Source organism: Arvicanthis niloticus, chromosome 4, assembly GCF_011762505.2.
Source record: "Arvicanthis niloticus isolate mArvNil1 chromosome 4, mArvNil1.pat.X, whole genome shotgun sequence".
Classification (NCBI taxonomy): Eukaryota; Metazoa; Chordata; class Mammalia; order Rodentia; family Muridae; genus Arvicanthis; species Arvicanthis niloticus.
The window spans coordinates 110,384,631-110,408,548 of NC_047661.1; the positions used below are offsets into that span (position 1 = coordinate 110,384,631).

The 23,918-nt window shown below is 42.7% G+C and overlaps 1 long non-coding RNA gene and 1 other non-coding gene across 2 annotated transcripts; one reads left to right on the forward strand and one right to left on the reverse strand.

The window, feature by feature from the left end:
- Window positions 1-237: 237 nt before the first annotated feature.
- LOC143442133 (uncharacterized) lies at window positions 238-4,785 on the forward strand. The gene is made up of 2 exons (XR_013110125.1): window positions 238-606; window positions 3,553-4,785. It is a non-coding gene; the product is annotated as an uncharacterized LOC143442133 (long non-coding RNA).
- A 13,873-nt stretch (window positions 4,786-18,658) lies between these two features.
- On the reverse strand, window positions 18,659-18,790 carry LOC117707997 (small nucleolar RNA SNORA17). Its single transcript, XR_004606733.1, has one exon. It is a non-coding gene; the product is annotated as a small nucleolar RNA SNORA17 (small nucleolar RNA).
- Between the last annotated feature and the right edge of the window lie 5,128 nt (window positions 18,791-23,918).

Genomic DNA, 23,918 nt, shown 5'->3' on the forward strand with positions numbered 1-23,918 from the left:
GAGAGAGAGAGAGAGAGAGAGAGAGATTGGGCTGCTTGAGGCATGCTATGCATCCCAGGCCAGCTTCACACTCCTTGTCTTCCTTCCCTGGCCTCCTAGAGTGGGACTTGCAGGCACGCGTGAGCCACCATGCCCAGCTTCTTCATTCCATCTACGTCGCTACACTATCTTTCTTGTAGTGAGCCGCTGTGGCTGCACACGTGCGTTTTTCCAACATGGCGCTGGCCACATGTTTCCCCAGCAATAAACAATCATTCTTCGCAGCTGCTAGGCAGAAAGAGCGCCAAACCACTGGCCTATCCCGAGGCGTAATACTGGGTAGTGAGCAAGCAGCCATTCAGAAGTGAATACGTCACTCTAGGGTGTATTTAAGGGACCCTCTTCCGGTTTCTTGGGTCTTTCCGCTTTATCGTGTGCGGTAGTAAAAAGTTCCTCGTGGCAGTAAACCCGTATCGCCTCCTGTCCTTATTCGCGGGCGAAAAGGGATTTTGGGGGCGCGCGTTACATCTGGTGCCGATTAACCCGGGAAATTTTAAGGCGCTGCGGGAGACCACCCAAGCTTGGGGACGGGTTACAAACTGCGGAACTCGAGGTGCATCCTGGAAGGTATGCTTGGCGTGGAGACCTTTGTTGCGACCGAATTTTCATTCACTGCCGCTGCTGTAGTAGCTGGCCTTGTGTGGTTTTCGTTGACAGTCTATTTTTGTTGTGAGGAACTAGCTCGAGGCACAGCTAATAGGAGTGGAGAGGTTTCAAAAAAAGGTCTGCTCTAAGCTATCAGAACCAGGATGTGGCAACAGGTGCTCAGCCATAGGGTTGGGAAAAGAGAAACAGACGAAGAAGTCTGGAGAGAGACTGGCCAGAGAGTTTGGTTATAGGAAAGAATGTTCAGGAGGGATACAGGCCACTGCAGGGCCTGTTAAAGCTAGGAAACCTTCACCGCCTGGTGAAGAGAAGCGGGAACCCCCGCACCCAATTAAGGAGCCTGCTTCCATACACCTTAGCAGCTCCGAGGAAGATCTAACACAAGGAGAGGAAGAGGGCCTGGGGCAGGAACCAGCGGCCTGTACTAAGGCTGGAGGTCCCAAAGTAAGACTAAGAAAGCCTTTGAATTCCTCAGCCCCACTCTTGCCTCCAACTTACGATTCGGGCGGAGGCCCTAACTCATTCCTCAGCCCGGCGGATCAGAGGCAGCTACAGCTTGCATTTCCGGTCTTTGAAGCGGCAGAAGGCGCCCGCGTTTATGCTCCCGTAAATTATAGACAGGTCAAAGAATTAGCGGAAGCAGTGCGCGCATATGGAATTGGAGCTAACTTTACTGTAGCCCAAGTAGAGAGGTTAGCTACAGCCGCCATGACTCCAGGAGATGCCTTAGTATAAGAGAAACTAAGAGAAATCCTTAGTTCTGCTTTTTTTGTTTATTATCCTGTCCTTGGTGCACCAATGTCCACGTGTGTCTCATTGTATTTTCTGTCCACGTGTCTCGTATGAATGATTGGTCGTCTATGTTTCATGTTCTATGTTTAATGTTTAAAAGATTGTTAAAATTGCTTGATTCAACACTTGGTCTAGTCTAACTTGGTTTTCAAAGGCAGTTTTAATATGCAGAGCAGTGGCTAAAGAGTTGAGCTCAGCTGGAAAGGCTGCCTTTTCTAGGGACCAACGTGTTTTTGGATTAAATAAGGAAGTTAAGAGTTTGTCCTAGAAAAATCAAAGTGACAAGGTGCTTTTATCTTAAAATTACAGCTAGAGAAATCGAGAAATTTTGTTTGGTTTAAATATATAAGATGTGTTGTCATTTCATTTTTGCTTCCAACTGATTTTTAGAAATTATTGGCCTAAAGTTATTGGATATGATAAAAAGGTTTACAACCTTGATAAAAAAGGCTGGCTTAAGATTGGTGACTCAGGGTTGGAGTCATTCAAAAACCAGGTGTGTAAAGATAAGATTTAAGAACAGTGTCTCTTTGGTGAGATATTTAAAGCTGCACTATCGTGCATCTACATATAAGAACTGGCAGCAAAACTTTATAGCATAAAGGTAATTTACTTGATGTTGATTTTAAAGAAAATAAATTGCTTACATCGTTAAAGATTGGTTTTGTTTCTCAAAAATATGGTTATACTCTAACATTAAAAAAGAGGCTTAAAAACATAGTTAAACTGCCAATATTCCATTGGCTACAGTTGATAATTCAACCGAGAGTTTAAAAATTTTTGATTTGCCTATGTTTATAGAAAAAAGATACAACACGTGTCTTTTAAAATTTAAAGTTTAAATTTAAAGTTAAAAAAAAAAAAAAATGTGCAGTTCAGACCTCAGAGAACAGGCGGGAGATTAAAAATATTTACATTTGAATTAAGACAATGCAGACTGAGCTCTACAGCTCAGGAGCCGCTCCCAGATGGAATGGTAGTTTATACGGATGGGTCAAAAACAGGAATAGGTGCCTATGTGGTTAATGATAAAGTTACATCCAAACAATATCATGAAACCTCACCTCAAATGGTGGAATGCTTAGTGGTGTCAGAGGTTCTGGAAATATTTCCAGGTCCCTTAAATATTGTTTCAGATTCCTTCTATGTGGTTAATGCAGTAAAAGCATTGGAAGTTGCTGGGTTAATTAAGACATCTAGCAGACTTGTGGAAGTTTTTCAAAAGATTCAGCTTACCCTGGCTAAGCGTAGATCCCCGGTCTTTATAACTCATATTAGGGCTCACTCAGGCTTACCGGGACCTATGTCCCGTGGCAATGACCTGGCAGATCGAGCCACAAGGTTAATTGCAATTGCCCTTTCACCAAAGTTAGATTTGGCTAAAGCTTTTCACAAAGGTTTCATGTGACAGCTGAGACATTAAGATGTCGATTTAACATCTCTAGAAGGGAGGCCAGAGATATTGTTACTCAATGCCAAAACTGCTGTCATTTCCTACCTGTTCCCCATACAGGAGTTAACCCTCGGGGAATCAGGCCCTTACAAATCTGGCAAATGGATGTTACCCACATCCCATCCTTTGGTAAATTACAATATTTGCATGTTTCTATTGATACTTGTTCTGGAGTTATATTTGCCTCTCCTTTGACCGGAGAAAAGGCGGCCCATGTTATTCAACATTGCCTCGAAGCTTGGAGTGCTTGGGGAAAGCCTAAAATCCTTAAAACGGACAATGGGCCAGCCTACACTTCTCAAAAATTTAAACAATTTTGTCGCCATATGGAAGTGACACACCTGACGGGTCTTCCTTATAACCCCCAGGGACAGGGCATCATTGAGCGTGCTCACCGCACCCTTAAAACTTATTTGATAAAACAAAAGGGAGAAGTTGAGGAAGCTCTGCCCACGGTGCCACGAGCTATTATTTCTCTGGCACTTTTTACCCTCAACTTTCTGAATTTGGACAGTCAAGGCAATTCAGCGGCTGATCGACATTGCCTGGAACCAACTAGGCCAAAAGAAATGGTAAAATGGAAAGATGTTTTGACTGGTCTATGGAAAGGCCCGGATCCTATTTTAATAAGATCCCGGGGAGCGGTCTGTGTGTTTCCACAGGGGGAAGACAATCCATTTTGGCTGCCAGAGCGACTGACGCGGCGACTCGCGGTTCCTGAAAAGGACCCCCCGAAGGATTCATCTGCAGACGCTCTCAGCTCCCATTTGGACTCTCCAAAATCGGGTTCCTAGTATATACAGTAAATTTAGATGGTTAACCTATCTGCTTCTCAAAAACCTATGCCCTTGCCTTCTTAAAAGGCGTTGCTGCTGCTAACTTGTACCAATGTAACTCGCTTTATATTACAGTGCTGGTCTGCTTTTCTATAAGCAGGTCTAATAGCCAGTTTACCACTCTGATCCCTATCCCCGTTCAGACGTCTGAGACCTTGATTTTATCCTGACAAGAAAGGAGATTCTAATATAACTGCAGCCCTTATCGCTGCTATTACCATCCCTACAAATTGCAGCTGTAACAGCTGACTCAGACATGGTTAATCAAATCACAGCAGCTACTGTTGCTAATCAAATTTCAGAAAAAACCTCTGAGGCTTTTGACCCTCCCACAGAAAGTGGATGTGTTGGTCAATCAGAGAGTTTATTCGCTCCAAGCACACTTGATACAGCTCGCAGATATGGCTCAAATGAGCTGTGTCTCAATGACCCCATATCCAGGTATTTCACCTCTGAGATTTGTGAATGATACATTTATTTAAAGCCATAATCTTTCTGCTTACTTAAAAGGAAAGTGGAATGGGAAGTTGGACCAGATACAGCCGTGATTACAAGCTCGGATTTCCAGCGGATGAAACCTGCTGCCCGTGGAGATTTTACTTCTTAAAAATAAATTTCTTCTGCCTTTTCTTTCCTTCTTTCTTTCTTTCCAAAGAGCCGGAATAGGCCTGCGTGATACACTTCTAGGATGTGAACTAGTATTCATAGATGGATGGTTTGTAAGCTCAAGCCCAGCAAAAACGTGACAAGGTAGCTCTAAGCCTAAGCACGCGCAGCCTTGGGGCAAGCATCCTCCCTGAAATTTGATGATCTAGGCTAGAAATAGCCTATGACAGAGACATTCTCAGTCTATGCACCCCAAGAGCTCGGCTCATTTGCACTGGGTAGATGAGAAGTCTTGTCCAGTCAGCTCTTGCCTAAATAATTGTGATACCAGATAATAGGTTGACAGCCCTTGCACTCCTGGGAGCTATATATATACTCCATTGCACAGGGATGGGTGTCAATTCTCTTTATATTTCCTTAGCCCATGCACCCAGAGGACTCGTTTCCATGGCACCTGGAAGGGTAAGGAAAAAAATCTTCGGGCTATAAGCTCTTGATCGCTTACTCCCCCCCAAGATGGAGTTTGCTTGATCGGGTTTGAGTTCGAATCTTATTTGGTACTACATTTAATAGGCAAAAGGCTGTTTCATATTAATAATTTAAACAGGGAGAGATGTAGTGAGCCGCTGTGGCTGCACACGTGCGTTTTTCCAACATGGCGCTGGCCACATGTTTCCCCAGCAATAAACAATCATTCTTCGCAGCTGCTAGGCAGAAAGAGCGCCAAACCACTGGCCTATCCCGAGGCGTAATACTGGGTAGTGAGCAAGCAGCCATTCAGAAGTGAATACGTCACTCTAGGGTGTATTTAAGGGACCCTCTTCCGGTTTCTTGGGTCTTTCCGCTTTATCGTGTGCGGTAGTAAAAAGTTCCTCGTGGCAGTAAACCCGTATCGCCTCCTGTCCTTATTCGCGGGCGAAAAGGGATTTTGGGGGCGCGTGTTACACTTTCTCACTTGTCTGCTTGCCTCCTCCTGTTTCCTGTCCTCTCCTATACCTTTCCTGTTTCCTTTTTTTTCCTTTTAAAGACAGTCTTGTTGATCTTGGTGGTGCACTCCATTAATCCTAGTATTCAGGAGGCAGAGGCAGGTGAATCACTGAGTTAGAGGCCAGCCTGGTGGTCTACAGAGGATTTCTAGTCAGCCAGGGTTACATACATATGATACTCTGCCTCAACTAACGAGCCAACCAACCAACCAAACAAACAAACATTGGATCTCCTGTAACCCAGGTAGATATGTTAGTCACTACGTAGTTGAGGTTGACCTTGATCTTATAACTATCCTGCCTTCAGTATTTATCTGTATGAATTACAGGCATGAAGCACTATGCCTGACATCCCTTTTTTTCTTTCCTTTCCCTCCCTCCCTCCCTTCCTTCCTTTTTTCCTTTTTTTCCTCTGTGGTGCTGAGAATCAAACCCTGGGTCTTCTGTGTGGTAGGCAAAGCTTTACCAAAAAGCTAGCCCTAAATACCTATATTTATTAATTTTTTATTCCTTTTATAATACAAAGAATTGAACCAAGGGCTTCACACATGCTAGAAAAACACTCTACCAGTGAACTACATCCTTGGATTGAATAAAGCAAAAAAAAAAAAAAAAAACCAAAACCACACATTTTGAAACAGGATCTCACAAAGTTAAGCATACTGGTCCCAAACTTGTGGTTCTCTTTTGTCAGCCTCTAGTGTAGCTGGGATTATGGCCTGTCCTACACACCTACCTGATTTCCATCCCTAAAAAGCTGGCACCTGGACTTGAGTCAGATTTGCTCTAGACAAAATTGAGAAACGTTACATTCCACTGTTCTTTAATCTTTTATCCCAGTTCTCATTTCTAGGACCTGGACTCTAACATGTGTCTTCAGACCTCAGGCCTTCGTGTGCTTTTTAGCATTAAAACATAGATCCAGCTAGATCTCACTGGAGTCTTTTGATGGACATGTCAAAGTATAAGCACCTGCTCTGACGTTTCATATGTACAGGAAGTGTCTGTCTTTCATTTAACAAGCAATTTTAACTGGACAATTGTTCAATTCAACGAAGAGGGTTGAATTACAAAATGTTCAAAACAGACAACAATGAGTTAATCCAGTTAGTCTTTTCTTTCCAGAATTTTGGCAGAGAATTTCTGGGAGAATTTTTTAGTAAAGGCAAGATGAGGAGGACGAGCTAGTCAAGAAAGACAGATCCCATAGTAAAGAGACTGCATGAGCAATAGAAGAGAAAGCGACGGCCCACCCGTCATCTGGTTAGCTACTGCTGCATGACAAATCACCTCAAAAACACGGTGCTTTCAAAGAACCATTCTGCTTCCTCATGGCTCTGTGCATCAGGAACCAGCTACCATTTAGCTAACTGGTTCTGCTTGCCTTGGCCCTCGCTGGTGACATTCACTTGTTGACATTCATAGGATAGAAGTTCCAAGAACTCTTCCCTCACATGTGGCACCTCTGTGTTCCCACATGTAGAGGGCAAGACATTCTCCCAGAAATTTGCTGCCAAACAAGGCAGACATGGCTTCCTCTGTGCATTCTGAGTGTACTTTTTATCTGGCAGTGCGTTTCTTCATTTGGACAAAGAGGACAGTGGAGGCAGGAGTATTCAGAGACTGCTGAAGGTCCAACCTTAGTTATGAGTCACTTTTTGTCCCAATCTACAGAGTCTCTGACACAGTCAGTCTAGATTTAAGGAAAGTAAAAGCAGACTTTATCTCTTGGTGAGGTGTGGCATAATTAGGAAGACACCTTAATGTCACCAGTCATCCCATGTGGCCTTCTAGCTTTGTATATTCGAAATATGATGACAGAAGGTCCCAAGAGAACAGGTTCTGACAAAAAAGAGGTTTTTTTTTTTTTTTCAGTGTCCTCTGCATCAGAATTTTATGGCAGTCACTATTCACCTTGTCAAAGGTCAGCTTACATCATGATAGATCTACAAGAGGGATTTGCTAAATAAAAATGACAAAAGATGGGGCTGGAGAGATGGCTCAGTGGTTAAGAGCACTGACTGCTATTCCAGAGGTCCGGAATTCAATTCCCAGCAACCTCATGGTGGCTCACACCCATCTGTAAGAGGATCTGAGGACCTCTTCTGGTGTGTCTGGAGACAGCCACAGTGTACTCACATTAAATAAATAAATAAATAAATAAATAAATAAATAAATAAATAAATAAAATGGCAAAAGACTAAGATACTGGAAACCAAACTGGTGTCACTCATGCTAAAGTTCCCTGCCATCAGGCTGAAGCCACACTGTTCATCTGACCTGAGAGACCAGGATTCAGAGAAACAGCAGTCACTTTTCCCAAGGAAGTCAGCTTCAGTTGGCATGTAGTGAAGCTCTTCTTCCTTAAAAACAAACAGAAAACTAAAACAGACAAGCAGACAAATTGAAGAACAACTATCAAACCTAAAACAGACTGATGCTATTAGTCTTTTATTACAATTAATAATCTATTAACATAATAGTCTATTAACACTAATCTATTATTTTTATTAATACACTTGTTGGTTCTTCTTTTAGAAGGAAAGTAACTTTGAAAAGTCAACTTAAAATTTTTCATATATCTGTCATTTATGTATTTATTTCTTTATTACTGTATCTCTGTATCTGTCTTTTTCCTCTATCTATCTATCTATCTATCTATCTATCTATCTATCTATCATCATTTATGTATCTATGTATCTAAGTATTTATGTGTCTATCAATCTGTGTATGTATCTATGTATGTATCTATGTATATCTATGTATGTATCTATGTATCTCTAGGTATGTAGTTATGTATGTATATATTTATGTATCTATTTATCAATCTGTGTGGTATATATCTACGTATCTATGTATGCATGTATGTATGTATGTGTGTATCTATCTGTGTATGTATGTATGTATCTATCTATCTATCTATCATCTGTCTATCTATGTATCTATGTACCAATCTATCATCTACCTACTTGGCATTTATGTGTGTTTGTATATGTGTGCACGTAATGATATTCACCTATGGAAGTCACAGAACACCTAGAAGCAGCAGGATTTCTCCTTCCACCATTTGGATTCTGGGCTTGACCCAACAAGTACCCTGGCCTACTGAGCCATCTTGCCAACCTATCTTTTGTTCATTTGTTTCTGCTTGTTCGGTCATTTGTGTCCATAATACCCAGTCTCCTCACTTAGCTCACTAGAACATTCATTTCTATTTTCTGGAAAAAAGTGATTGGAGAGTTATAAATAAATTAAATTGTGATTCAGTTGTTTGACAGAGATAAATAGAACTTTAACTTTCTTCAATATTTTGCTAGTGAGATGGCTCAGCTTGTTATGCATGCCTGAGAACCAGTTCAACTCTGGAACTTTGGTGGGAGGAGAGAACTGATTTTTGAAAGTTGTCCTCCAACTTCATCACAAACTCTGTGGCATACATGTGCCTTGCACTCACACACATGAATGTGCACGTTACACTCTGCCCTCCACAAACACACTGAATACAGAGGAGGTAATTGGGAAAGATTTAAAATTTTTACTTGGGGTTGGGGATTTAGCTCAGTGGTAGAGCACTTGCCTAGCTCTGGGTTCGGTCCTCAGCTCTGAAAAAAAAAAAAAAGACTTAATTAGCTAATTAATTAGTTTAATTAATTTTACATGTATGGATGCTTTGCTTGCAGGTATGTTTGTGCACCACATGCACTCCTGGTACCTGGGGATGCTAGAAAATGGTGTGAGTTCCTTGGGGATTAGAGTTACAGGTGGTTGTGAACCAACATGTGGTTGCTGGGAATTGAAGCTGAATTCTTTGGAGGAACATCTAGTGCTCTTAATCTCCAAACCATCTCTCCAGCCCCTGTGAAGTTGCTCATGGCCTGGGGATGTGGGTTATGTGTAAAGAGCTTTCTAAGTGCACATCAGGACCGAGTTCTACTCTCTGTACCAACAAGTAAATAAGTAAATAATAAAATAACATTTTAATACAGCAGAAGAAGTAAAAGTCATCTGGGGCTGATCCTCCATCAGTGGTGTAAAGTAAAATAGAAGGGACGTGTGTTCAAGACTGTGAGTTACAGATGTTACTTTATTGAGTCCAATTAATCATGTCAGACCTTTCAGGAATGAAAACTTTTTTTCTAGAAGAGGGATTGTACACAGAATGACCACAACACAAGGCCTGGGTGTAGCCGCCCGCGGCCACAAGTCAACTGGGTTCACCTGAAAGGGGGGCTGGGAATGAAAGGGGAAGGAGGGCGAGAAGAGATGAGGCCAAGACAAAGTTCTCTGATCAAGGCCCCAAGCTTTAATGTTCAGCTCTCAATTTAAAGGGGAAGACCCAACCCACAATCCCTCCTGGTTTCAGATGGGTGGGATAATCCATAGTCCTTTCCAGGTCAATGCTGGAGATGTCTCAAGGCAAGCCCAGGGGCAGTTCTGCTTCTGTGTTCTGGGCAGCCAAGGTAGGTAACTCCACCTAGATCCTGTCACTTGACCTTGTTGTGGTAAACAAGGTCTCTCAGGCTTGCTCATGGTGGGGGGAAGGTACACCTGGGTGCTTGGTAGAGAGGGATAGCGTTGGAAGAAGGTCAGGAAAAAGAGAGAGGCTCATGTAAGGACTAGAGAGAAGTAACCCAGGTAAGAAAAGTGACCTTGGTAAATGGTGAGAAATAAGATCTAGGGCATTCTGGGTTTTAGCTAGTTGAAGAGACTTGCCAAGCATGCAGAAGGAATGTGTTTCATCCTCAGCATATGAGAAAGAGGGAGGGAAGAAGGAAGAGGGAGGGAGGGAGGGAAAAGGGAGGGAGAGGGGAGGCTAACATGTGTTTCAAAGGTGATTGTCAGTCTCTTCTTTCAGTTAAGTGTCGACAGTTCAAGACCTTTGCTACTATTGGAAAAAATGAGAACCAAAATAATACTTGCCAGAATGAACGTCTTAAAGACTAGAGAGCTCATTAAGAACTATGTTTTGCCCGGGAGGCAGAGTCAGGTGAATCTCTGTGAGTTCAAGGCTAGCCTGGTCTACAGAGTGAGTTCCAGGACAGGGAGGGCTACACAGAGTAACCCTGTCTTGAAAAACAAAACAAACAAACCAAAACCAAAATAACAACAGCAGCAGCAAACCACAAACAGGAAAAAACAAACAAACAAAAAAAAAACAATGGTTCTTTGTCATGACCCAATTTTGTAGTATTTATTTTGTAGTATTAGTTTAATTAGGCAACTAGATTTATCTGTTCATTTCTTTTTAAAGCATCTTTTTAGATTTATTTTTATTTTAGGTGTATGAGTGTTTTGCCTGCATGTATTTCTATGGACCATGTGTGTGCCTGGTGTTTGCAGATGGCAGAAAAAGGTATCAGATTCTATGTACCTGGAGTTACTGCTAGTTTGATCAGTGCTGAGCCCAGGCACTCTGGAAGGCCAGCAAGCGTTTTTAAGTGGTGAGCCTTCTCTCCAGCCCTGAATACCTTTTCCTAAATGACCTGATGTGTAAGCCTCTTGAAGACAAGCGGGGCCTCCTGGGGTCACACTGGGTCTGACTATAGACCTCTTTATCCCAAATGCCTATGGCTACTTGGCTAGTAAAACTTGGCTGCCATCTTTATACTGGTTTTTCTTTCTGAATTTTTTTTTCTGCTTATTCTAAAAAGATTTTTCTCACCTCCAACTTCCTTATCTTGTTCAATTCCACTTCCTCTTCTGATCATGCCTGCCTTAGAAAGTTAAACCAATGCCTCGGAAAATTTTGGATTAGTATTAATGATTATGCAACAAGCTTCTATATAAAAGCAAAGAAAAATAATTACTTGGAATGTCGAAAGTCCGTTGGGGTAGCCCAAATTTGAATTTTAGTACCCAGGTTAGAGATGCTTGTTAATTACCATGCGGGTGCTGGTAGTTGAGTCTGGGTTCTCTGGAAGAGAGAACAGCCAGTGCTCTTAACCACTGAGCTATCTCTCCAACTTCCAAATTTGAGCGTGAGTAGGGGAAGCTAAGGAAGTGATATCTTTTCAGTTTTTTTTTTTTTTTTGTCCTATTTTTATGTGTAGAAGTGCTTTTCTGCAGCTGTGTATGTACCACACTCATGCCTCGTCAGAAGAGGTCCTCAGGTCTCCTGGAAAGTGGAGTTACAGATTGGGAGCTGCCATGGGGTGCTGGGAGCAAATCCCTGATCCTCTGCAAGAGCAGCTAAGCTTTAAACTGCTGAGACATCCTGAAAAGGCTTTACATGTAATCTTCAACCTTGCTTCAATCCTGTGTGGTCTATGGGACTCACAATGGGATATACCTGGTTATATAAGCTTGCATGATTTTTCTGGAAAAATTTCCACAACTCTATTATTTAATGTTGTTTAACATACTATATTACACATCAATCAAACCAGACATTGAAGGTGTTTTCAAGGTATGTTACTCACTGAATTCTCTGGTTATACAGAAATAAGTCTAAATTCTACAACATAAAAAGATATGTCTTAATTTGGCCACCCCTACAGCCAACCTCTTGTTGTATAAAGTGGCAGATTAGAGGGAACTGAGATATGATTGCAGTTCAGTGTCTATAGACATTATGCGAAGTGTCTAGAGAGCATGCCTGCATAGGCAAAGCCCATAAGCACCAGCCTTAGTACTGAAAAAAAAAAAATAAAGACTAGTGAAGAGAGCCAGCAATGGTCCCTGATGGTCACCTGTGTGACTGCCCGCACGTCACACACACTTACTCATCTAATATTCATGCTAATCCAAAGAAGAGGCATGCTTCAGAGAGCAGGCATGCTTCTTGTATTCATTTGCATATGGGGAGTCAAAGGTACAGAGAGTTACTAAGAAATTCAACGCGGGATTCCCATAACTACAAGATGCAAGAGATTCTACCTCAAATTTACATAATGCTCCAGCCCTGTACAATGCGGCTCTTCTAAAACTAATATCTTTTAAAGGGGCACCTATAAATGGAAGCATTATAAAGACACAGGCCAAAAATAACTGCTTGCATCAAATTGTCGTAAGCAGTTTTTTCTAATCTCAAAGCTTCTTGTCATTCCTCGAAAAGATGTTTCTGTACCACCAGATGAAACTGAGGGCTGATGCAAATTTACTGCAGTTAATATGAAAGAGAGGTAAAGAGAGAACTTGTGTTTGACACTTCAAAAGTTATATTCAGTTTGGTAAATTTTGCTGCACAGTGTCCAACTGTTTACCAACAACTCTTTCTGGCTGTAAGGGTAAGTGAGCCACAAGCCAGCAGTTTGCCTTCTCCTGTACTTAATCTTCCCAAGGTAGAGGCAGAGTCTAGCTGTGGTTCATATGGCATCTTCTCTTTCTACACAGTGTGGGAGTTTGAAAAGGACTGCGTGTGTTTAACATTGGTTTGCAGGCAGCAACAATAATAAGCATTTCCTTATTGTTGAGCATTTTCTTCCTGTTGCAGTAAGTGGCCTGGAATGACTGTCTCATCGTACAGAGCCTGTCCCCCCTTTCTTCCTTCCTCCTTTCCTCTGATTCTGTCCCATGTAGCTTGCCATCCCCATTACTTTCTGAGTGAAATGATGGTCCCTAGCCTTACTATTTCTTTTTGTTATTGTTAACCAGCATTCATTACCATTTTAAACTTGATGTAATAGTAAATGATTTCTCATGAACAGAAATTCTTTCCTTTGAGGGAAGGCCCCCTTTGAAGGTTTCCATCCCCTCAAATGTATGTGATATGAAAGCTGAGGGGGACTGTGTGGGTGGAGGATGACTTAGAGAGAGGGAGGCGAGAAGAAGAGGTTATAGGGGAGGAATGAGAATAGACATGCTCCCCCATGGAAAAGACCTTTCACAAAACATACACATCTGAAAGACACGAAGGCAGAAAGAGGACTATTTAGGGTGAAAGGGACAACGTAGGAGCCAGAGGACAGTGGAGTGTGGAAGAGGGAGGAGAAGGATGGTAAGGGCTGAGCAAACATACTGTGCTACCCATGTGTGAAAATGTCACAGTGAAGCCCATTACCCCATGTGCTAACAATCATAATACACAATGGCTTTACAGCTTTTAGACGACTGGAGAAGCAGACACATTCATCCTACTTCTCTTTTAGAGACAGACTACCTACCTACCCACCAGGCGATTCTCCACCATACCTGCCTAAGATACACCATGCAAATGGCTGGGTCTGTTGTCACATTATCTCCTGCTTGCTTTTCCCTTCAAGAAATCATACAGCTGCCTCAATTGAGGAAAGAAATTCCCCCGGGCTAGCTTACTTGAAAAAAAAAAAAAAAAGTTTAAACTTTTTCTTCTTTTCTTTTTTTTTTCTTCTTTTTTTAAACCACAAGTTTAATTTGCATCTAGAGCTTCCTATTTTTGACTCTCAATGTTACCCAATAGATACCACAGTGTAACTGCTCCTGTCCACACTCACAGCAGAGAACCCCTGTGGTTCTGATTAGAAGAATAACACAAACCTCCAAAGATCTCATGTTCTTATTTGCGGAATCCATCAATAATTAGTAAAGGCTTTTTTTTTTTATACATCTTTCTTCTCTCTGGTGAAGGAGGATGGACAAATGTTGAGCATTTCTGAAAACAGCGTGCCACATAGTTGGAGATTTTAAATGTCTTGCCTGTAAACACCTTATTTATTGTTTGTTTGAAACAGGATCTCACCCTATAGCCCTGGCTAGCCCAAACTTGCTATTAAGACCAGGCTGGCCTTGAATATATAGATCCACCTACTTCTGCTTCCTGAGTGCTGGAATTAAAGGCATATACACCACGCCCGGCATAATTTGCTTAGTGAAATCTTATGTGAATATTTTTTTTTCTTTTTGTGGGACAGAGTCTCACTCTGTGGCTCAGACTGCCTCGGAACTTGTATTCTCCAGTCTCAATGTTTCGAGTGCTGGGACTTCAGGGCTGTGCTGCCATTCCTTGTGAGAGGTTTCACTTTGGGAAAGTTTACTCAGCTTTTTTTAAAAGGGTTTTTTTGTTTTGTTTGTTTGTTTGTTTGTTTGTTTTAGACAGGGTTTCTCTGTGTAGTCCTTGCTGTCCTGGAACTCACTCTGTAGACCAGGCTGGCTTCGAACTCAAATCCGCCTGCCTCTGCCTCCCAAGTGCTGGAATTAAAGGCGTGTGCCACCACTGCCTTAAAAGTTTTTTTTTTTTTTTTTAATGTGGGGTGTGTGTGTGTGTGTGTGTGTGTGTGTGTGTGTGTGTGTGTGTATGCATGTGCCAGAAGAGGTCAGAAGAGGCCAGAAAAGGACATTGGATCCTCCAGAGCTAGTATTATAGTACCTGACATAGGTGCTGGGAACCACACTCTGGTCCTCTGGAAGAGCAGAAAAACTCTTAACTACCAGGTCATCCCTCCAGTCCTAAAAGTTTAGTTTTAAAACTTCAAACTTACAGCTACATGCCAAGACTAGTACAACATTGCTTATGAATTTACATCACTAATATCACCAGTTATCAATATTTGGATTGACCCACTTTGTCTTTTATTATAATATAATTTCTTTTATCAATTAGTTGACAGTGACCTCAAACATCCTAGGACTTTACTGGTCCTTTAACACCACATATATCATTAAGCAATAATGCCTATTATCTATAATATATATAATGTAGGTATATAATATGCATAACCACAATACTATTATTTATTATTCTTAGAAACTGTAGCAATGCAGTATCTATACTCCATGCCCAAATTTCCCCCAATTCTTCCCAAATTGCAAAATTATTACAGTCTGTGGTTCCAACAAGGCCTGTGCATTCATTCATTTGAGGTTTCTTTTACGGAGAACAGCTTTCTTGTTTTGCTGTTCATGATACATGTTTTGACATCTCTGGTTCTAGTTTACTCCTCTTGGTTTTTCACATGGAGCTATGGTGCTGGGGATTGAGCTAGGCCATTTTCCGCTTGGACCAAGTGCCCTGTCTGGTGACAACATCTCCTGCCCATGCACTGACTGTAGTTATTCGGTGTAGCTTTCATTTATGCCTTTGTACCAAGCTTCCACAACCGTCTTTTATTTCTCTGGAAAGCCTCTTTTATCTTTTATTTTGGGTCAAATTTTGGAACACTTTTTATTTTATATTTAATTTTTCCCTTCTTTTCCCACTCAACATTTTTTCCTCTCTGTAATCTCTTGAGATAATTAACTGTCTTAAAAGCAGCTGGGCTCAGCAGGTAAGAGCCCTTGTCACTCTTGAGGAGGATGAGAGACAGGTGTCAACACCCTCAGGGCTGTTCACAGAGCCTCCTGTGATTCCAGCCCCAGGAGAATGTGTGTCCCCTTCTGGCCTCTGAAGTCACTTTCCTCATGATATATATGCAGAAAAAAAACCCACTCATACATTTCAAATAAAGATAAATGTTTTTTGAGAAAGTGTTTGAAAATTATAATTGGCTTGTTGCTTATGGTCACTTTTCTGAGTCTAGTGCTTGACTTGTTTGTGATAAATTTCATTCGGTGATAACTCTGATTTCACAAAGATGTTCTGGGGTAAAACCCCAGGTCTCCCTCAGGGGTGTGTGACTTGCATTTCATCACTCCCATTTTCTTTGCTTTCGGTAGGTTTTAACTGAAATTCTCATTTTTCAATGAGAATTAAACTAGTACTGGTATAAATTTTTTAAACTGATTTTTAAAATGATTTTATCAAGCTGGGTGGTGATGGTGCACACCTTTAATCCCAGCACTTGGGAGGCAGAGGCAGGCGGATTTCTGAGTTCGAGGCCAGCCTGGACTACAGAGTGAGTAGTTCCAGGACAGCCAGGGCTACACAGAGAAACCCTGTCTCAAAAAAAAAAAAAAAAAAAAAAAAAGATTTTTTCTGTATGGGTGTTTTGCCTGCATGTATGACTGTGTACCACATGGGTACCTGTTGTCTATAAAGATAAGAAGAAAGTGTCATATCCCATGAAACTGGAATTACAGATGGTTGAGAGCTGCCATGTGGGTACTGGGAAGTGAACCTGGATTTTTTGCAAGAGCAGCCAGTGCCCTGAACCACTGAGCCAGAAAACCAGTGTATTTTTTCAAAAGAAAGTCAATTACATGTCCTTGAATTTGTGATGAAAATGCATTTTAGCATATTCTTGGCTCAATAGTCATGGGGGCTGTTAGTTTGACACAGACCTTGAGTTTGAGGTTTAAATGAAATAAAAACATGGGGTTAGGGAGATGGCTCCTCAGTTAAGAGCACTGGCTGCTCTTGCAGAAGACTCAGGTTTGGGTCCCAGTACCCACGTGGCAGCTCACAAGCATCTGCAACCCCAGCTTACACACACACACACACACACACACACACACACACACACACACGGGCAAAACACTCATAAAAATAAAACTAAATCCTTAAAAAGAAGAAAAAAGAATATAACATGTTTTAAAACGTTTTATTGGTTTTTTTGTGAATCTCCCATCAGACACCTTAATCCTACTCATCCACCCATCCACCTTTGAAATCTCTCCCCCCCCCCACAACAAGAGGAAAAAAGTTCTCATTGTGGAAGCTGTAGGGTGTCATAGTGTGTCCCACAGTGTAACCTTTTGTCTACACTTATTTCCTTGCACATGATCATTGGTCTGGTTCAAGGCCCCTGGCTTCTGTGGCTCTATCAATACTGGATGCTCACTGGGACTCCTCTCAGCTGTCCTGTTGTTGCCCTGTGTCACGGAGATCCTGTAGTCTTGGATCTGTAGGGCTGGCCCCTTCATGCACTCCAGCAGTTCATTCATGGCATGGCGTAGGTGTTGGGGTGTGCCAACTCAAAGCCCTGGATGTGGTCAGTCAGCACAGTGGCTCTCCTGTTTTCACTCACAAGGCTAAATTCGCCAGCAACCCCTGAAACCAGGGCCAGCTCTACCCTGCTGCCCAGACAAGGTACAGGGCCCTCTCTTCCAAGTGTTGCAGCTTGAGGGGGGTCCAGTTCTCTCACTCTCATGACTCCAGAGGCAGCTTTCCAGCCTGCTATAGATGGTGAGGAATGAGGAGGAGAGGAAAGTATCTCTCCCTCATCTATGCCATCACCCAGCAGGCAAGAGGCAGGCTTCTCTGCATTCACACCCTCAGGCTGGCTCACCTGCAACCCCCACACCATGCTCACCTGCAACCCCCACACCACGGCCAGCTCTTCTGCCTCCCATAGGTGGCATGTGGTGAGGCGAGGCATCTCTCCCTCACCCATGTCACCACACAGCAGACAAGTGGTGGGGCCAGCAATCCCATGCTCACATCCTTGAAACTGTCTTCCATGTGCCTCCATCACCAGGATCAGCACTACTGTGGTACCCAGGCAAGGTGCAGGGCCCGCTTTCCTGAGTGCTTCAATTCTCCTGCTCTCATGACATCAGGGCCTCATCTCCTGCCTGCTGAAGGTGGTAAGGGAGGAGAAGGCCATTTCTCCCTGGTCTATGCCACCTTAGAGGAGATAAATGGTAGGGTCAGATCTCCCATCCTTGTGTCCTTGGCGTCAGCTCACCCACAATTCCTGTCATGTGTAGGTCCCGAATCTCCAGAGTACTGCAGCTGACTAGGGATGGGATCAGCTCTTCTGCTCTTATGCCTCCAGGGCCAATTCTCCCATGATGTCCAGATGAGGGTGGAGCCAGTTCTTCACAACCCTCAGACATCAACATGTCCCTGGGCAGCAGCCTAGACTTAGGATGTCTGCCTGGCCTTTGGTGTTAACAGACCCCTGCTGCTGCAGTACAACAAACCCAGACATGGCCCCTGGAGGCAGCACAGGCCAGGACCTCACCAGGTGTCATCACTGGCTACTCACATCAGCCTGTCCTTATTACCCTCAAGTCTCCAGTTCTGCCTCTCTTCATTGCACGCACATCCTTCTGGTTCTCTTTCTCTTCCATTTTTCTACCACTTCCTTTCTCTTCTTAGTGGAGCCTGGGGTTTCTGAGTGTCTGGGGTCATCTCAGGAGTGGTTTCAGAAATGCTATGCCCCACTGGTACATTATGGCCTCTGGGCAGGGGTAATCTCGGGCATGGTCTATCTCCCTGGGCCTGCCTGGTGCTGGACTGGTGGTTATCTCAGGGTAGCTCTCTGCCTAGTCTGAGTTCTATGGCACCAGTCTGGTGGTTGTCTCAGACTTGCTCCTTGTCTGGCCTGACTGAGTGATGCTTCACAAGGGCCATTTGTCTTGGTCTCACTCTCACCTGGGGCCTGCTGTCACAGGTGGGGTTCTTCTAGTCTTCAGCTTGCTCCCCATGCTTGGAGCCCATCTGGGTCTGCCCGGCACTGGACTGGTGGTTGTCTCAAGCTAGCTCCCTGTCCAGGTCCCCTGGCGCTGGACTAGTGGGTATCTTAGGCTCGTTTTTTTCAGGGAATATTAGGCTACTGATAATTCAGCTGTTCGTAGGTCAGAAAACTGAGCGTAGACATAACATCTCTCCTCTCTGCCACCTACTGCTGCACATGTGACACAGCAGCCACACCTGCAAGACCTCTAGGGGCAGGAAGTATAACATTTATTGGAGAGAAAATTCAAGCTAGGAGGGCGAGAGAGAGAGAGAGAGAGAGAGAGAGAGAGAGAGAGAGAGAGAGACACACACAGAGAGAGACAGAGAGTCAGAGAGAGACAGAGAGACAGACATAGAGAGATAGAGACAGAGAGAAGGGAGAGAGAGAGAGAGAGAGAGAGAGAGAGAGAGAGAGAGAGAGAGAGAACACTTATTCCCTCTGTTTCCATATATAAAACCTGGGGGTATAGATTACTTAAGATCATAACTAGTTGGCAACAGAGAAAATTTAAGGGATTCTACATCTGAATTCTTAGCCTAGATTTGTTCCTTTACTCTCCTTGAACTTCAATTAACATTTTTTTTTCTCAAAGAAATAGTCAGACATGTAAGAGAAGGCATGGTGAAGGTCTTCACCATGATCTTCAAAATCTGTGATAGCAAAGATGTAAGAGGGCCAGTTACAACCTCAGGAGCAGTGGCATCCTCTGGTTGATTTAAAGAGACAGTTGTAGATAGGCACACGACACATCCTGGACTCCCAGTGTTGAGGATACTGAGCCAGAATTGCTCTATTTAAGGCTAGAGTGTAGTGCCTGGTTCTAGTGGCTTCACCTAATATACCAATTACTCTCCTCAGTACCACTAACTGTGATAGATAATTACTGTTCTCATTTTACACATGAAAACAAGGAAGCACAGGATTACAGTACATGTTCTGTTTGTTTAATTGATGGGTTATTTTTGTGGTGCTAATAATGTTCTGACTCAAATCCTTACAACTGAGGTGAGCCACACCCCAGCCACACCCTCTAAAGTTATTAAAATGCATCACAGTGGGATGATAACTTAAGGGATCTGTTTCTTTTTTCTTTTTTCTTTTTTTTCTTTTTTCGAGACAGGGTTTCTCTGTGTAGCCCTGGCTGTCCTGGAACTCACTTTGTAGACCAGGCTGGCCTTGAACTCAGAAATCCACCTGCCTCTGCCTCCCAAGTGCTGGAATTAAAGGCGTGCGCCACCACCGCCCGGCAAGGGATCTGTTTCTAGGGTTATGGAACAATCTCTTATATATGTATTTATCTATATGAGTGTTTTACCTGCATGTGTGTATACAAACCACAAACACGCTTGGTGCCCACAGATGTCTAAAGAGGTTATCAGATCCCCTGAAACTGGATTCACAGACAGCTGAGAATCACTATGTAGGTGCTGGGGATTCAACCCATGTCCCCTGGGAAGAAGAGCAAGTGTTCTTAACCTCTGAGCCATCTTTGCAGCCTTTACTAGATCTTAAGGCTATCAGACACAAATGTCAGTCTTTTTGGGAAAATGGGAAATGAGACAGAGACGATAGGTTTCAATGGTTTCTTTATTGGTACCCAGTTAATGAATGCACTAGCCACATAAACTGAACTATATCTCAAACTGGAGACTTCCCAGTGACACACAGGTGCTACATTCTTTTTTTTTGTTTTGTTTTGTTTTTTTTTTTGTTTTTTCGAGACAGGGTTTCTCTGTGTAGCCCTGGCTGTCCTGGAACTCACTCTGTAGACCAGGCTGGCCTCGAACTCAGAAATCCACCTGCCTCTGCCTCCCAAGTGCTGGGATTAAAGGTGTGCGCCACCACCGCCCGGCCAGGTGCTACATTCTAAGAGGATGACAATTCTGGTAATTCTGGTGAGACAACCTCCTGAGGTTTCCCTTATGGTGCCACCAGTTGGCCCATATTGCCTTTTCCTGCCAAGTGAACTCTCAAGATGGTTTTCTAAAGGTTGTATCATCCCCAACAAAGGATTATTACTCTGTGTAGGAAAAGACATACAAGTATGCTAGAAACCAGGTATTTATAGCCAATACTCTCCTTTACCAATAGAAAACAACATTAAATTATACCCTGCATGCCTTATCTATGATGAATTTAGTCTGGTTTTCATTAAAGTAAAACAATATCTATGTGACTATTGCTATAAAGTAATTCTAAATGTCATTAAAATGGACACAAATACAGTCATAAACAATTAAATAATAGATAGTTTACTTTTTGGCTAAGAACATGACCTAAGTTATCAGTCAGGCTTGGCCTGACAATGGGATAAAATTTAGCTGATATTCAAAGTCCTCAATATCTCAGAAATATCTCAATATCTTAGAAAGATTTTTGCCACAACATAAGTTGATTAGAATTTTTTACCACCTAAATATCTCCCCATCATCCTGCTGGGACGGCAGGAGGAATTTGGACTGGTTTGGTGGGCTCAGAGAAAAACCCTAGCTCAGTTGCTCCAGATGCTTCTGATGTGAGGACAGGGGACAGAGTGGGGTTTACCGTGCTTGAGACAGCAAAGAGCAAAAGGCATGGGAGGATCAAAGCAGAGGAAGCAGGGGGAGAAGATGGCAAAGACACAGCAGGGCTATTTGTGAAGCTAGCTGGTAAGTGACATGGCATGAGGTCACTGTACTCTAACTTTAGAATGTTTTCAGTACCCAAAAGAAAACCTGATGCCTGCTGTTGGCAGTAGGTGTCTGCACTGCTCCCTCAGCTGCCCAGACCAGTCCTTGACAAACACTGAACGGCTCCTTCTCTGTGCATCAGCCTAGGATGGCCACACCAGCACATTGTAACAATGTATAATGAAATAATGTAGCATTTCCCTTTTTTCTAATTTGCTACATGTACCCAGGATAGTGTTTTCCAGGCTCCTGCAGTTTGTGATATATATTACAACCTCTTCTCTTGTTTTTTCTTTTTTGTTTGTCTTTTTTTTTTTTTTTTTAGACAGGATCTCAGGTAGCCCAGGATGACCTTGAACTACTCACCTTCATGACAGGCATCCGACAACATGCCGATCCTATTTCTTTTTACTGGCAAGTATTCTCTTACATGGATACTCTTATATCACTAATTGGTGATATAAGAGTCTTATATCACTAATTGGTGATATAAGAGTCTTATATCACTAATTGGTAGGCATCAGAGCTGTTTGCATTTGGATTCCTATAAATAAAGCTACTGTGAACACAGGTGTGTGCAATCTTTTTTGTTTGGTTGGTTTTTTGTGTTTTGTTTTTCGAGACAGGGTTTCTCTGTGTAGCCCTGGCTGTCCTGGAACTCACCCTGTCCACCAGGCTGGCCTGGAGCTCAGAAATCCGCCTGCCTCTGCCTCCCAAGTGCTGGGATTAAAGGCATGCACCACCACTGCCCAGTGGGTGTGCAAATTCTTGTCTGTGCATATCTCAGTCTTTATGGAGTTGCTCAGTCATAGAGTAATTCCACTTTTTAAAAAAGATTTATTTATTTTATGCGTACGAGTACATGGTAGCTGTCTTCAGACACACCAGAACAGGGCATTAGATCTTATTATAGATGGCCGTGAGCCACCACCATGTGCTTGCTGGGAATTGAACTCGGGACCCTCTGAAAGAGCTCAGGACCTCTGGAAGAGCAGTCAGTTGCTCTTAACCACTGAGCCATTTTGCCATCATCCCAAGTAATCCCACTTTTGCACTGAACAATTTAACTACCTTCATTTTTGAAAGCAAGAGAGGCCATGGAAGTTGTCTGCTTGGTTGTTACACATTTGCTCATGGAGCCCCATCAACTGCTTTTTATTTCTCAAAGGTTGGTACTTAGGATTTCTCTTCCATTCCCCAGCCCAGTAATCCGCTTTCTTCAAAGTAAATGGTTTTCCAGTTTTACTGATCATTTCTAAAGATTGTTTTCCGAGTCTCAGTTGTATGTTCTTCTGTTTAGCTTTGGATTCAATGTGTTGTTTTGTTTTCCAGTTTCCTCTCCCCGCTCTCTTTTCCTGACCCTCCTCCATCTTTTAGGTCTCCTGTAGCTCAGGGAGGCCTCAAACTATGAGGACTGAGGACGCCTGATTCTCTTACCTCCACTGGTCAAGTGGTGGGATTACAGCTGTGTACTACCACACCTGTCATGAGTTTTTATTATTATTTCTAGTTTCTTTCTCAAAAAAAAAAAAAAAAAAAAAAAAAAGGCTCAGGGAACACTTGGGAAGAGAGGGCAAAAAGATAATAAGAGCCAGAGAAAACAGGAAGATTGCTGCTGTGGGATCAGTCCTCTGGAAATGGTGGGGAAGCTTCACCTGCTCTACCTCAACATTATGGCTGTCTAAATAGGACCTGAACACTAACAGTACCAATGAAGGAGGTATTGTGAAATGGGGAAAATTCCACGGGGTCTCACCCTAGACAGAGACTAGCTAAAGACTGCTGTGGGAGGGGGACTTAGTTATCCTCATGATGATCCCCTAATTAGTTAGCCAATTCTAAGTGGTCACCCTCCAAATCATTCACATATGTACAAGCAACACTAAATGGATTCCCAAATTTATAGTCATACATGTATGCATTTATACATCTATAATAATAACAAGAAAGAAGCCATGAATTTGAGAAGGGCAAAGAGGGGATTTATGAAAAGGGTAGAAAGAGGAAAGTGAAGGGAGGCTGATGTAATGATATTTTAATTAAAAATAAAAATATTCAAATGTTTTATCTTATAATTTTTTGAGACACAGTGCATGTGTTAGCTGGCCTGGAACTAGCAGTGCAGACCTGCCTGGTCTCAAACTTGCAGAGATCCACATGCCTCTGCTTCCCAAATGCATGTGATTTTATACTGGGTTTTATTTTGTAATTTAAAAAAAGTGTGTGTGTGTGTGTGTGCATGTGTGTGTGCATGTGTGTGAGGTGTGAGTTTGTGTGTGATTAAGTTATGTGTATGTGATTAAGTTTTGTGTGTGGGTGTGTGTGCATGTGTGTAAGTTTGTGTATGATTAAGTTATGTGTGTGTGGTGTGTGATTAAGTTGTGTGTGTGATTAAGTTTTGTGTATGTATGTGCATGTGTGTGTGTCTGTTTCTGTTTATGGGTGTCGGAATGTGATTTTATTGCCTAATGAGGCTGAAAAGGGCGTTTTGTGCCCTAGAATTGGAGTTACAGGCAATAGGCAGCCACTTGAAGTGCCTATAGAAATGGAAACGGTCAAGGTGTGTAGAGCACGGACTGAGAGCGTCTGCTGCAGCAACCAAGTGTCACATTCTTCAGTGGCAATTGCACCAGGCACAGCGGTTTATTCCCTATTACGCAATACACGAGGATGTG